Here is a 15,381-nt window from a genome sequence, read left to right on the forward strand (position 1 = left end):
CGGCTCATCCGAATTTTCGATGCAGTTAGCAAAAGGCATCCTAAACGTGTGACGCAGAAAGTTTCGCCTGTACCGAACTTTGCTGGGACAATTCTTGGCGCTTTCTCTGATACCTATAATTAGTGTAATAATTTCGTTGCTTTGCGAAATGCTCGGCGCCTCCGAATTTTCGATGCAGTTAGCAAAAGGCATCTTAACCGTGTGACGCAGAAAGTTTCGCTTGTCTGAACTTTGCTGCGACAATTCTCGGCGCTTTCTCTGACCGCTAAAATTACTGTAATTAATTTCGTTGCTTTTCGGAATGCTTTTGAGGTACGCTCGGCGCATCCGAATTTTCGATGCAGTTAGCAAAAGGCATCTTAACCGTGTGAGGCAGAAATTTTCACCTGTACTGAACCTCGCTTGGACAATTCTCGGCGCTTTCTCTGACCCCTAAAATTAGTGTAACTATTTTGGTTCCTTTCCGGAATGCTTTTGAGGTACGCTCGGTGCATCCAAATTTTCGATGCAGTTAGCAAAATGCATCTTAACTGTGTGACGCAGAAAGTTTCGCCTGTACTGAACCTTGCTGAAACAATTCATGACGCCTTCTCTGACCACAAAAATTACTGTAATTATTTCGTTGCTTTTTGGAGTGCTTTTGAGGTACGCTAGGCGCATCCGAATTTTCGATGCAGTAGCAAAAGGCGCCTTAACCGTGTGACGCAGAAAGTTTCGCCTGTACTGAACATTGCTGGGACAATTCTTGGCGCTTTCTCTTACCCCTAAAATTACTGTAATTAATTCCGTTGCTTTTCAGAATGTTTCTGAGGTACGCTCGGCGCATCTGAATTTTCGATGCAGTTAGCAAAAGGTATCCTAACCGTATGACGCAGAAAGTTTCGCCTGTACAGAACCTTGCTGGGTGAATTCTTGGCGCTTTCTCTTACCCCTAAAACTACTGTAAATAATTATGCTGCTTTTCCGAATGCTTCTGAGGTACGGTCAGCGCATCCAAATTTTCTATGCAGTTGGCAAAAGGCATCTTAACCGTGTGACGCAGAATGTTTCGCTTGTACTGAACCTTGCTGGGACAATTCTCGGCGCTTTCTCTGACCTCTAAAATTACTATAATGAATTTCGTTGCTTTTCTGAATGCTTTTGAGGTACACTCGGCACATCCGAATTTTTGATGCAGTTTGCAAAAGGCATGTTAACCGTGTGACGCAAAAAGTTTCACCTATACTGAACCTCGCTTGGACAATTCTCGGCGCTTTCTCTGACCCCTAAAAAACTGTAATTAATTTCGTTGCTTTTCGGAATTCTTTTGCGGTACACTCGGCACTTCCGAATTTTCGATGCAGTTAGCAAAAGGCATCTTAACCGTGCCACGCAGAAAATTTCACCTGTACTGATCCTCGCTGGGACAATTCTCGGCGCTTTCTCTGACCCCTAAAATTACTGTAATTAATTTCGTTGCTTTTCAGAATGTTTCTGAGGTACGCTCGGCGCATCCGAATTTTCGATGCAGTTAGCAAAAGGCATCTTAACCGTGTGACGCAGAAAGTTTTGCGTGTAGTGAACATTGCTGGGACAATTCTTGGCGCTTTCTCCTACCTCCTAAAATTACTGTATATAATTTCGTTGCTTTTTCAGAATGCTTCTGAGGTGCCCTCAGCGCATACGAATTTTCGATGCAATAAGCAAAAGGCCTCTTATCCGTGTGACGCAGAAAGTTTCGCCTGTACTGAACCTTGCTGGGACAATTCTTGGCGCTTTCTCTTACGCCTAAAATTACTGTAATTAATTTCGTTGCTTTTCGAAATGTTTTTGAGGTACGCTCCGCGCATCCGAATTTTCGATGCAGTTAGCAAAAGGTATCTTAACCGTGTGACGCAGAAAGTTTCGCCTGTACTTAACCTTGCTGGGACAATTCTTGGCACTTTCTCTTACCCCTAAAATTACTGTAATTAATTTCGTTGCTTTTCGGAATGCTTTAGAGGTACGCTTGGAGCATCCGTATTTGTGATGCAGTTAGCACAAAGCATCTTAACCGTGTGACGCAGTTAGTTTCACCTGTACTGAACCTTGCTGGGACAATTCTCGGCGCTTTCTCTGACCCCTAAAAAACTCTAAATAATTTTGTTGCTTTTCGGAATGCTTTTGAGGTACGCTCGGCGCATCCGAATTTTGGATGCAGTTAGCAAAAGGTATCTTAACCGTGTGATACAGATAGTTTCGCCTGTACTGAACCTTGCTGGGATAATTGTTGGCGCTTTCTCTTACCCCTAAAACTACTGTAATTATTTCGTTGCTTTTCCGTGTGCTTCTGAGATATGGTCAGCGCATCCGAATTTTCGATGCAGTTAGCAAAAGGCATCTTAACTGTGTGACGCAGAAAGTTTCACGTGTACTGAACCTTGCTGGGAAAATTCTCGGCGCTTTCTCTGACCGCTAAAATTACTTTAATGAATTTTGTTGCTTTTCGGAATGCTTTTGAGGTACGCTCGGCGCATCCGAATTTTCGATGTAGTTAGCGAAAGGCATATTAACCGTGTGACGCAGAAAGTTTCGCTTGTACTAAACCTTGCTGGGACAATTCTCGGCGCTTTTTCTGACCCCTAAAAATACTCTAATGAATTTCGTTGCTTTTCCGAATGCTTCTGAGGTACGGTCAGCGCATCCGAATTTTCTATGCAGTTAGCAAAAGGCATCCTAATTGTTTGACGCAGAAAGTTTCACCTGTACTGAACCTTGCTGAAACAATTCATGACACCTTCTCTGACCACTAAAATTACTGTAATAATTTCGCTGCTTCTCGGAATGCATTAGAGGTACGTTCGGCACATCCGAATTTTCGATGCAGTTAGCAAAAGGCCTCTTAATCGTATGACGCAGAAAGTTTCGCCTGTACTGAACCTTGCTGCGAGAATTCTTGGCGCTTTCTGTGATACCTAAAATTACTCTAATTATTATCGTTGCTTTTTGGAATGCTTTTGAGGTACACTCGGCGCATCCGAATTTTTGATGTAGTTAGCAAAAGGCATCTTAACCGTGTGACGCAGAAAGTTCCGCTTCTACTAAACCTTGCTGGGACAATTCTCGGCGCTTTCTCTGACGCCTAAAATTACTGTAATGAATTTCGTTTCTTTTCGGAATGCTTTTGAGGTACACTCGGCACATCCGAATTTTTGATGCAGATAGCACAAGGCATCTTAACCATGTGACGCAGAAAGTTTCACCTGTACTGAACCTTGGTTGGACAATTCTCGGCGCTTTCTCTGACCCCGAAAATTAGTGTAATTAATTTCGTTGCTTTTCGGAATGCTTTTGAGGTACGCTCGGCACATCCGAATTTTCGATGCAGTTAGGAAAAGGCCTCTTACTCGTGTGACGCAGAAAGTTTCGTCTGTACTGAACCTTGTTCGGAGAATTCTTGGCGCTTTCTCTTACCCCTAAAATTACCCTAATTAATATCGTTGCTTTTTGGAATGCTTTTGAGGTACACTCGGCGCATCCGAATTTTCGATGTAGTTAGCAAAAGCATCTTGCCTGTGTGACGCAGAAAGTTCCGCTTGTACTAAACCTTGCTGCGACAATTCTTGACGCTTTCTCTGACGCCTAAAATTAGTGTAATTAATTTCGTTGCTTTTCAGAATGTTTCTGAGTTACGCTCAGTGCATCCAAATTTTCGATGCAGTTAGCAAAAGGTATATTAACCGTGTGACGCACAAAGTTTCGCCTGTACTAAACCTTGCTGGGACAATACTTGGTGCTTTCTCTTACCCCTAAAATTACTGTAAATAATTTTGCTGCTTTTCGGAATGCTTCTGAGGTACGCTTAGCGCATCCGAATTTTCGATGCAGTTAGCAAAAGGAATCTTAACCGTGTGACGCAGCAAGTTTCGCCTGTACTGAACCTTGCTGGTATAATTCTTGGCGCTTTCTCTTACCCCTAAAACTACTGTAATTAATTTCGTTGCTTTTCGGAATGCTTTTGAGGTACGCTCGGCACATCAGAATTTTCGATGCAGTTAGAAAAAGGCATCTTAACTGTGTGGCGCAGAAAGTTTCGACTGTACTGAACCTTGCTGGGACAATTCTTGGCACATTCTCTTACCCCTAAAATTACTGTAATTAATTTCGTTGCTTTTCGGAATGATTTTGAGGTACGCTCGGCTCATCCGAATTTTCGATGCAGTTAGCAAAAGGCATCCTAAACGTGTGACGCAGAAAGTTTCGCCTGTACTGAACTTTGCTGGGACAATTCTTGGCGCTTTCTCTGATACCTATAATTAGTGTAATAATTTCGTTGCTTTGCGAAATGCTTCTGAGGTACGCTCGGCGCCTCCGAATTTTCGATGCAGTTAGCAAAAGGCATCTTAACCGTGTGACGCAGAAAGTTTCGCTTGTCTGAACCTTGCTGCGACAATTCTCGGCGCTTTCCCTTGCCCCTAAAATTACTGAAATAATTTCGTTGTTTTTCGGAATGCTTTTGAGGTACACTCGGCACATCCGCATTTTCGATGCAGTTAGCAAAAGGCATCTTAACCGTGTGACGCAGAAAGTTTCACGTGTACTGAACCTTGCTGGGACAATTCTCGGTGCTTTCTCTGACCGCTAAAATTACTGTAATGAATTTCGTTGCTTTTCGGAATGCTTTTGAGGTACGCTCGGCGCATCCGAATTTTCGATGTAGTTAGCGAAAGGCATCTTAACCGTGTGACGCAGAAAGTTTCGCTTGTACTAAACCTTGCTGGGACAATTCTTGACGCTTTCTCTGACCCCTAAAAATACTGTAATGAATTTCGTTTCTTTTCGGAATGCTTTTGAGGTACACTCGGCACATCCGAATTTTTTATGCAGTTAGCAAAAGGCATCTTAACCGTGTGACGCAGAAATTTTCACCTGTGCTGAACCTCGCTTGGACAATTCTCGGCGCTTTCTCTGACCCCTAAAATTAGTGTAATTATTTTGGTTCCTTTCCGGAATGCTTTTGAGGTACGCTCGGTGCATCCAAATTTTCGATGCAGTTAGCAAAATGCATCTTAACTGTGTGACGCAGAAAGTTTCGCCTGTACTGAACCTTGCTGAAACAATTCATAACGCCTTCTCTGACCACTAAAATTACTGTAATTATTTCGTTGCTTTTTGGAGTGCTTTTGAGGTACGCTAGGCGCATCCGAATTTTCGATGCAGTAGCAAAAGGCGCCTTAACCGTGTGACGCAGAAAGTTTCGCCTGTACTGAACATTGCTGGGACAATTCTTGGCGCTTTCTCTTACCCCTAAAATTACTGTAATTAATTCCGTTGCTTTTCAGAATGTTTCTGAGGTACGCTCGGCGCATCCGAATTTTCGATGCAGTTAGCAAAAGGTATCCTAACCGTATGACGCAGAAAGTTTCGCCTGTACAGAACCTTGCTGGGTCAATCCTTGGCGCTTTCTCTTACCCCTAAAACTACTGTAAATAATTTTGCTGCTTTTCCGAATGCTTCTGAGGTACGGTCAGCGCATCCAAATTTTCTATGCAGTTAGCAAAAGGCATCTTAACCGTGTGACGCAGAATGTTTCGCTTGTACTGAACCTTGCTGGGACAATTCTCGGCGCTTTCTCTGACCTCTAAAATTACTATAATGAATTTCGTTGCTTTTCTGAATGCTTTTGAGGTACACTCGGCACATCCGAATTTTTGATGCAGTTAGCAAAAGGCATGTTAACCGTGTGACGCTGAAAGTTTCACCTGTACTGAACCTCGCTTGGACAATTCTCGGCGCTTTCTCTGACCCCTAAAAAACTGTAATTAATTTCGTTGCTTTTCGGAATTCTTTTGCGGTACACTCGGCACTTCCGAATTTTCGATGCAGTTAGCAAAAGGCATCTTAACCGTGCCACGCAGAAAATTTCACCTGTACTGATCCTCGCTGGGACAAATCTCGGCGCTTTCTCTGACCCCTAAAATTACTGTAATAATTTCGTTGCTTTTCAGAATGTTTCTGAGGTACGCTCGGCGCACCCGAATTTTCGATGCAGTTAGCAAAAGGCATCTTAACCGTGTGACGCAGAAAGTTTTGCGTGTAGTGAACATTGCTGGGACAATTCTTGGCGCTTTCTCCTACCTCCTAAAATTACTGTATATAATTTCGTTGCTTTTTCAGAATGCTTCTGAGGTGCCCTCAGCGCATACGAATTTTCGATGCAATAAGCAAAAGGCCTCTTATCCGTGTGACGCAGAAAGTTTCGCCTGTACTGAACCTTGCTGGGACAATTCTTGGCGCTTTCTCTTACGCCTAAAATTACTGTAATTAATTTCGTTGCTTTTCGAAATGTTTTTGAGGTACGCTCCGCGCATCCGAATTTTCGATGCAGTTAGCAAAAGTTATCTTAAACGTGTGACGCAGAAAGTTTCGCCTGTACTTAACCTTGCTGGGACAATTCTTGGCACTTTCTCTTACCCCTAAAATTACTGTAATTAATTTCGTTGCTTTTCGGAATGCTTTTGAGGTACGCTTGGAGCATCCGTATTTGTGATGCAGTTAGCGCAAAGCATCTTAACCGTGTGACGCAGTTAGTTTCACCTGTACTGAACCTTGCTGGGACAATTCTCGGCGCTTTCTCTGACCCCTAAAAAACTGTAAATAATTTTGTTGCTTTTCGGAATGCTTTTGAGGTACGCTCGGCGCATCCGAATTTTCGATGCAGTTAGCAAAAGGTATCTTAACCATGTGATTCACGAGGGTTGCAATGTGGGCTTGTTGGTAATGCATCTTCAAGGGGAGTACGGTAGCGCGATTCAAAGACTCAAAGAACTTTTAGACTTGCACATGAAGTCAACATTTGTGCAAAGAAGTGACATTGCGTACCTTCAAAAACATGCGGTTTGTATAGGTTCCAGCTTAGCGCTTGTTTTAAGCAACCTGTACCTAGCTAAACTAGAGACCTGCGCTCACGCATCAATGATACAAAAGTTAAAATATTTCTATTTGTTGATGATTTTTTGGTGTTTGTGAATGTTCAGCAAGACAACTTTGACACAGAGTGTTCAGCTATTAGTAATATTATGCGCGAGTGCCTTTGTCCTCTAGAAGTTACGTTCGAAGTGCCTATAGAACAAAAGATGAAATTTCTGGATAATAAATTTACCTTCGGTGATGAACTAACTTGCTGGTGTTACAGTCCCCGGACAAATAAACCGTTGTTGTCATATCATTCAGCCCATTCCAAACTGGTAAAAAGAGGAATTGCGAAAATGTGTTTCACTAACGCACTTACTAAATCATGCCATCATTGCACTGACGAAGCCTTCACCCAACAAGCCATGCGGCTACATGAAGCAGGCTATCCCAATTATGCACTGACATCAGTTGCAGAGGGAATACTTCGGCAAGTGCAGCAATCAGGGACTGCTGAACGAGCGGAAAGAGATAGGAACCGAGAGAAAAAAAGACCAAGAGTGATACCTTATATCCACCGGTTGTCGCACATCCTAAAGAATATTGCACGCCGAGGAAGCACTGATGTGGTTTTTTCTGCACCCAACAAACTAATCAGCCAGTGCAGGAAAGCAAGACCCTGAAAAGAAAGAAAGTGCCCCTAGCTGCCAAGTTAAACACAGGAAGAAGTTCAAAGAATGTAAGACTTCAATTATATATCGTATACCCTTATCGTGTGGGAAGTATTACGTCGGACAGTCGGGCAGATGCATAAATGATAGACTGCGCGAACACAAAAATAAAGTCGACAAAGTTGTATCAGATGGGTTTCTCTCCCTTCATTGTAAGCAACATAAGTGCTCCCCTCTCTTCGAATCAACAACCATTACCGGTAGAAACAAGTGCGAACTCAGTAGACTTATAATAGAAGCCGAGCAGATTGATGCCCTAGGGGATACATGTATCAGCAAACCATCATTGGCTCTCTCTGAAAAAGAACTGAAATTTTTGCGCATGGCATAACATATCACAAAATGTATCGCTCTGATTGTTAATCTGTTCACCTGGCTGTGACTCATGTTGTCTGAGTGTGTAAGTACGACCTGGTTTTCGACAATAAACAGTGCTGGAAGTTAGCGCTGTGTGTGTCCCTTTGTGTCTTCTCTTGTCCCGTCTTTGAATCGCGCTACCGTACTCCTCTTGAAGATGTATGACCAACAAGCCCATATTGCAACCCTCGTGAACTTTATTTCTTGTACATCGGACTCTTTTATGCGTGTGCTTCGAAAACTAGAAGAAACAGTAGCACTCATAGCCAAAGTGGTGTGCAAAGCCCGGTCTCTAGGGTTTTGTATGCGCGAGAAATTCCTGCCTGAAGACGTCAGAACCCTCTTCGGAGGATGCGCTCCTTCAGAAGGGCACGGGACGAGGATCCTGAAGATTATGCGTGCAGAATGGCTGCGGCAAGCGCGACTTCTGAGGGCCCACCTCGGCGCACAAGTGCGCTGCACCTACGAACCTAGTGTGGCGAATAACCAACTTCGCAAGTACTCTGCTCTGACACACGAAGTCACAGAATACGTTTGGCAACATCAACTGAGGCAGCTCCGGGTAGAAGCTTCTAAGGAGCGGCACGTTCCATCGAACCACACAAGTAGCAAGGTCCACATTCCCGAAGGAGTTGCCCTGCCAGAAAAGGTGCGTCAAGTCCTAGAACGAGGTCCGAAGTTCGCCATGGAAGCTAAGAGCACGAAACCAGAGCTACTTTTCTCGTACGGCAGATATCAAGACGTGCACCAGAAGACGAAGGCGTGAGGATGAACTCTGAAGGCTTGGACGTCCTGAACAAATGTGAGCTTCAAAGTTCCAAGTTACCAGTGAAACACGTTGTTACGGACTTAGTTAAAAATGCACTGTCTGTCCTACCCGCTTACAAAGAAGGAGGCTTTGTATTTTTGTCACATGGTAGCTACAACGAAAAAGCTAATGAAGCATTTGCAGCCGTGTTCAATGAGCACAAGGAAATTTCACTGGCGAAAGTGAAGAGCAGGGCTGTAGCGATGTGCCGGGACATGAACCTAGATAAAGTATTGAAATCAATGGGAAAAAGCAGGAATGACAGTCTAGATGTGTTTTTTAGCGCGAAAACTCACAAAGAAGGTGTCCCGTTCAGAGTAATAGTATCGGAGAAAGGCACATAGCAGAAATCTATTGCAGTCTATTTATTAGAGAAGCTTAACCTACTCGAGATTAAGGATCCGTTCATCACGAGAAATTCCGAGGAAGTGTTAGCCTTTGTAGAGGCCAACTGTAACGCGGGACTAAAGGCCTTCTCAGCAGATGTTAAGGACCTGTATTATTCTTTGCCGCAGAATGAATTGTTAAGTTGTGTTCAATCATGTATAGATGAATTTGGGGCAGTATGATTTAGCACGAAGGCGGGCACAACCGTTGAATATTTTTTAGAACTTTTAGACTTGTACATGAAGTCAACATTTGTGCAAAGAAATGACATTGCGTACCTTCAAAAACAAGGGGTCTGTATAGGATCCTGCTTAGCGCCTGCTTTAAGCAACCTGTACCTATCTAAGCTAGACAGAGACCTGTGCTCACGCATCAATGATACAAAAGTTGTTAAAATAATTCGATTTGTTGATGATTTTTTGGTGTTTGTCAATGTTCAGCAAGACAACTTTGACACAGAGTGCTCAGCTATTAGTAATATTATGCGCGAGTGCCTTTGTCCTCTAGAAGTTACGTTCGAAGTGCCTATAGAACAAAAGATGAAATTTCTGGATAATAAATTTACCTTCGGTAATGAACTAACTTGCTGGTGTTACATTCCCCGGACAAATAAACCGTTGTTGTCATATCATTCAGCCCATTCTAAACTGGTAAAAAGAGGAATTGCGAAAATGTGTTTCACTAACGCACTTGCTAAATCATGCCATCATTGCACTGACGAAGCCTTCACAGAACAAGCCATGCGGCTACATGAAGCAATCTATCCCAATCATGTACTGACATCAGTTGCAGAGGGAATACTTCGGCAAGTTCAGCAATCAGGGACTGCTGAACGAGTGGAAAGAGATAGGAACCGAGAGAAAAAAAGACCAACAGTGATACCTTATATCCACCGGTTGTCGCACAATATAAAGAAAATTGCCCGCCGAGGAAACACTGATGTGGTTTTTTCTGCACCCAGCAAACTAATGAGCCTGTGCAGGAAAACAAGAACTGAAAAGAAAGAAAGTGCCCCTAGCTGCCAAGTTAAACACGGGAAGCAGTTCAGAGCATGTAAGACTTCAATTATATATCGTATACCCTTATTGTGTGGGAAGTATTACGTCGGACAGTCGGGCAGATGCGTAAATGATAGACACAAAAATAAAGTCGACAAACTTGTATCAGATGGGTTTCTCTCCCTTCATTGTAAACAACATAAGTGCTCCCCTCTCTTCGAATCAAGAACCATTACCGGTAGAAACAAGTGCGAACTCACTAGGCTTATAATAGAAGCCGAGCAGATTGATGCCCTAGGGGATACATGTATCAGCAAAGCATCATTGGCTCTCTCTGAAAAAGAACTGAAATTTTTGCGCATGGCATAACATGTCTAAAATGTATCGCTCTGATTGTTAATCTGTTCACGTGGCTGTGACTCATGTTGTCTGAGTGTATAAGTACGACCTGGTTTTCGACAATAAACAGTGTTGGAAGTTAGCGCTGTGTGTGTCCCTTTGTGTCTTCTCTTGTGCCGTCATTGAATCGCGCTACCGTACTCCCCTTGAAGATAACCATGTGACGCAGAAAGTTTTACCTGTACTGAACCTTGCTGAAACAATTCATGGCGCTTTCTCTGACCCCTAAAATTACTGAAAATATTTGGTTCCTTTTGGGAATGCTTCTGAGGTGCGCTCAGCGCATCCGAAATTTCTATGCAATTAGCAAAATTCATCTTAAGCGTGTGACGCACAAAATTTTGCCTGTACTGAACCTTGCTGGGGCAATTCTTGGCGCTTTATCTTACCCCCAAAATTACTGTAATTAATTTCGTTGCTTTTCGGAATGCCTTGGAGGTACGGTCGGCGCATCCGAATTTGTGATGCAGTTAGCACAAAGCATCTTAACCGCGTGACGCAGTTAGTTTCACTGTACTGAACCTTGCTGGGACAATTCTCGGCGCTTTCTCTGACCCCTAAAAAACTGTAATTAATTTTATTGCTTTTCGGAATGCTTTTGAGGTACGCTCGGCGCCTCCGAATTTTCGATGCAGTTCGCAAAAGGCATCTTAACCGTGTGACGCAGAAAGTTTCGCCTGTACTGAACCTTGCTGAAACAATTCATGGCGCTTTTTATGACCCCTAAAATTACTGTAATTAGTTTCGTTGCTTTTTAGAATGTTTTCGAGGTACGCTCGGCGCATTCGAATTTTCGATGCATTTAGAAAAAGGCATCTCAACCGTGTGACGCAGAAAGTTTCGCCTGTACTGAACACTGCTGGGACAATTCTTGGCGCTTTCTCTGACCCCTAAAATTACTGAAATTAATTTCGTTGCTTTTCGGAATGCTTCTGAGGTACGCTCGGCGCATCGGAATTTTCGATGCAGTTAGCAAAAGGCATCTTAACCATGTGAGGGAGAAAGTTTCGCCTGTACTGAACCTTGCTGAAACAATTCATGGCGCTTTCTCTGACCCCTAAAATTACTGTAATTAATTTCGTTGCTTTTCGGAATGCTTCTGAGGTACGTTCGGCGGATCCGAATTTTCGATGCAGTTAGCAAAAGGCATCTTAACCGTGTGACGCAGAAAGTTTCGCCCGTACTGAACCTTGCTAGGACAATTCTTGGCGCTTTCTCTGACCCCTAAAATTACTGTAATTAATTTCGTTGCTTTTTGGAATGCTTTTGAAGTTTTCTGCAGATTAATTTTCAGACCGACCCTTCTGCTCTGCCTCTCCAGGTCAGTCAGCATGTGTTGCAGTTGGTCTCCTGAGTTACTAAGCAAGGCAATATCATCAGCGAATCGCAAGTTGCTAAGATATTCTCCATCAACTTTTATCCCCAATTCTTCCCACTCCAGGTCTCGTAATACCTCCTGTAAACACGCTGTGAATAGCATTGGATAGATCGTATCTCCCTGTCTGACGCCTTTCTTTATTGGGATTTTGTTGCTTTGTTTATGGAGGACTACGGTGGCTGTGGAGCCACTATACATAGCTTTCAGTATTTTTACATATGGCTTATGTACACCCTGATTTCATAATGCCTCCTTGACTGCTGAGGTTTCGACTGAATCAAACGCTTTCTCGTAATCAATGAAAGCTATATATAAGGGTTGGTTATATTCCGCACATTTCACTATCACCTAATTGATAGTGTGAATATGGTCTATTATTGAGTAGCCTTTACGGAATCCTGCCTGGTCCTTTGGTTGACAATGTCTAAGGTGTTCCTGATTCTATTTGCGATAACCTTAGTAAATACTTTGTAATTAAGTTTTATTTTTTGTAATAATTTTGTAATAATTTTTCAAGTCTTTGGCGTCCCCTTTCTTATGGATTAGGATTATGTTAGCGTTCTTCCAAGATTCCGGTACGCTCGAGGTCATGAGGCATTGTGTATATAGGGTGGCCAGTCTTTCTAGATCAATGTACCCAAAATCCTTCAACAAATCTGCTGTTACCTGACCCTCCCCAGCTGCCTTCCCCCTTTGCATAACTCCAAAGGCGTTCTTCACTTCTTCCGGCGTTATGCCTGTTTCACATGATGCGATTTTCGTCGCACCGGAAGTGCGATTTCCGTCGTTTGCGATGAAAATCGCAGTCGCAGTGCCGACCCCCCGATTTTCGGCTGCGACCAACCGGTTGGTCGCACAGTCGCACCGTCGCACCGATCGCTGCGATTTTCCGTCGAAATTGCGCGGAGAGCTGCCAAAGGAGCTATTTCGCTGGTTTGTTTTGGAAAATGGCGTCTCGATCGACAAGTGCAATACGCGGAGACGTGGATCGTCGAATTCGGTACGTACGCGAAGGGAGAATAAAAAACTTGTACCGCAGATTGCATTCTCCGATTTCTATGCGTTTGTTGACACTCTGCACAGCAAATGAAGTGCATTTTCGCGTTTGCTTCGTACGCCTTTGCGAGTTGTCAGTGCTAGGAGGTGTTCGATCCCCAGCAGACGACGAGGTCGCTACAATGTTTTGAGTAGCATGCAAAAATCGCGCTTACGGAGCAGCTTGAATTATTTCAACCTCGTCAAGGGCAAATGACAAGACAGCAAAGTACCCGAAGTTTCAACGTTGCGCTGAACGCGGTACCGTTCAGTTGCATTTTCTTGTCGGTTATCAAGCACGAATTTCCCGATGCATCTTGAAAGCTTATCTTGCCTCTTATTAAATCTGACAGAGCAAAAGTGTAGGCTATCGTAATGAATTTGCTACGATAGCATTAAATCCGTGGCTTGAATAAAATATTACTTGCACGTTTAGTTGCACCTCTTCGCTGGAGAATTTTTTTTTTCTTGCACAGAAACCAATAAACATTGACTATGTTGCGGACTTTGTATCCTTACTGCATCTGTATGAACACTTGCTCTGCAAGGTAACTAACTGCACAGCTAGTAGATTAAGTAAATACAGTGACAACGTACCCTCCTGCACAATTATGTAGAACTCGTGCAACAATGCGAAAAGCAGGCAAACGCCCTGTTCTTGTGTGGATAAAACAGTGTAAAACGACACGCTGAAGAAAAGTAAATCTAAACTGTGCAGTGAAGTCAGCCAGTACAAGCAGTTCTTGCACGTTCACAGCTGATCAAGTGTGCAGAAACATTCATGCCTTACATGTTTCTAGTAAGTTTCTAATAAGTTTGTGATCACATATATTAGTGTGTAAACCCAAATAACGACATCCGCTGCGATTACTATCTTTGTAAGTAATGAAATACCATGCTACTTGCAAGAACATATATCACCTGAGGATTTTAGAACAAATTTCTGCATTTCAACTATACACAATATGTGGTTTATTCAATAAAAGAACACAAACTGGGCTTTTTTGCAATGACAAACTTATTCCAAACTTTACTTACATACAGGCAAGAAAAAAAATTATAGACAGAAATATTGTTCTTCAATTTGTTCACCTGCCACTGTGGCTATAGCATTCTGCTGCTAACACAAGGCGAGGGATTGATTTGCCAGCCATGGAAGTCGCATTTCGATGGGAGTCATAGGTGCGAAAAAAAGCTCTTGCACTTAGATTTAGTTCATCACCTTTTATTGAACCCTTACACTTCAAAATGCTATTGCACGGGGGGCATGCTTATGCAAAATCTAACACCAATAGAAAGCAAAGCGCAGAATTGTAAAACAACCATTTTTCGTGATAATTCAAGTGTGTAAATATTCATTGCATCAATATGTATTGTTCAACAGCACTGCACAAGTAAGCATGATCAGGTATAGCAAGTACTCTGTCAAGAAGCTGGTTATACAGATGTATAAATGTCAAGGCATGAATGCTCATACTACGTCGCACACATAGCACAAAGAAAACCTTTTTCAAGAGTTGTCCCTTCTGGCAGATATGAGTGGGCCATAAGCAGCAGAAACTTTATTGCAGGACATTGTGTAATACCGCTTATGAAAAAATGAACAGAGTGAAGAGGCTTTTAACCCTTTATTGACGAGTGTTGCCTACAGGCAACACACCAAAAAAGAATTTTTTTCTTGTCGAGTTTAAGTATCGAGTACAAAGTTTCTAGCTAAATGTCTTCGGCCAACACTGAATGACAAGCAGCAAGCGTTGTTGGTTGTCAATTTGTTGGTTTAGAGCAGGAACACTGGACGAGGAAGAAGAAGTTTGGCACGTGACTCACTGTCTTGTGCAAGCAAGTTCAGAGGAGACAGGCCAATGCAACGTATGCAGCTGCATTGGTGTCGCACATCTGATGTAAAGCAAATTAAATGGGCCCCCTTGGTTCACATATGATAAGAGCTGTCTATACAAATGGAAAATAAAGCTAGGTGGCTTCAATGGGGTGAAGCCCACTTCCAGTTTCCTGCCTGGGGTTTTTCCTCTATTGCTGAAAAATTTCTGCAAAATATTTTTTCTTTTTGTTGATTATGCTTACTCTTGACGTGTTTTGCATATTTAGATAGAACAATAAACATGTTTTCTCGGTATTTATATGTCTCGTCATTAAAGGGTTAACAGCAGTACCTCATGCTGCTCTAATAAGAGGAACGATGTGCAAAAACATTTCTGGTAGAACACTTAAACTAACTTTCTGAAAGACAGAAAATTCCAGGTGAGAGTTGGAGGTACGTTTAGCCCACACACACCAACAACACGGGCATACTACAAGAAACACTACAGCCTATGGTGTATTACAGTCTGTGGGAAAGCTATCTTATACAGAAATCAAAAATGATGCAACAAGCCCTCGACAACACTGCAGACTTTCTTG

The 15,381-nt window shown here is 42.8% G+C and overlaps 1 protein-coding gene across 5 annotated transcripts in view; it reads left to right on the forward strand.

Moving 5' to 3' along the window:
* Positions 1 to 15,381, forward strand: part of LOC139054626 (acetylcholinesterase-1-like) — a 1,099,423-nt gene that overhangs the window by 281,489 nt on the left and 802,553 nt on the right. The window lies entirely within an intron of this gene.

The sequence above is a fragment of the Dermacentor albipictus genome, chromosome 1 (genome assembly GCF_038994185.2).
Source record: "Dermacentor albipictus isolate Rhodes 1998 colony chromosome 1, USDA_Dalb.pri_finalv2, whole genome shotgun sequence".
NCBI lineage: Eukaryota > Metazoa > Arthropoda > Arachnida > Ixodida > Ixodidae > Dermacentor > Dermacentor albipictus.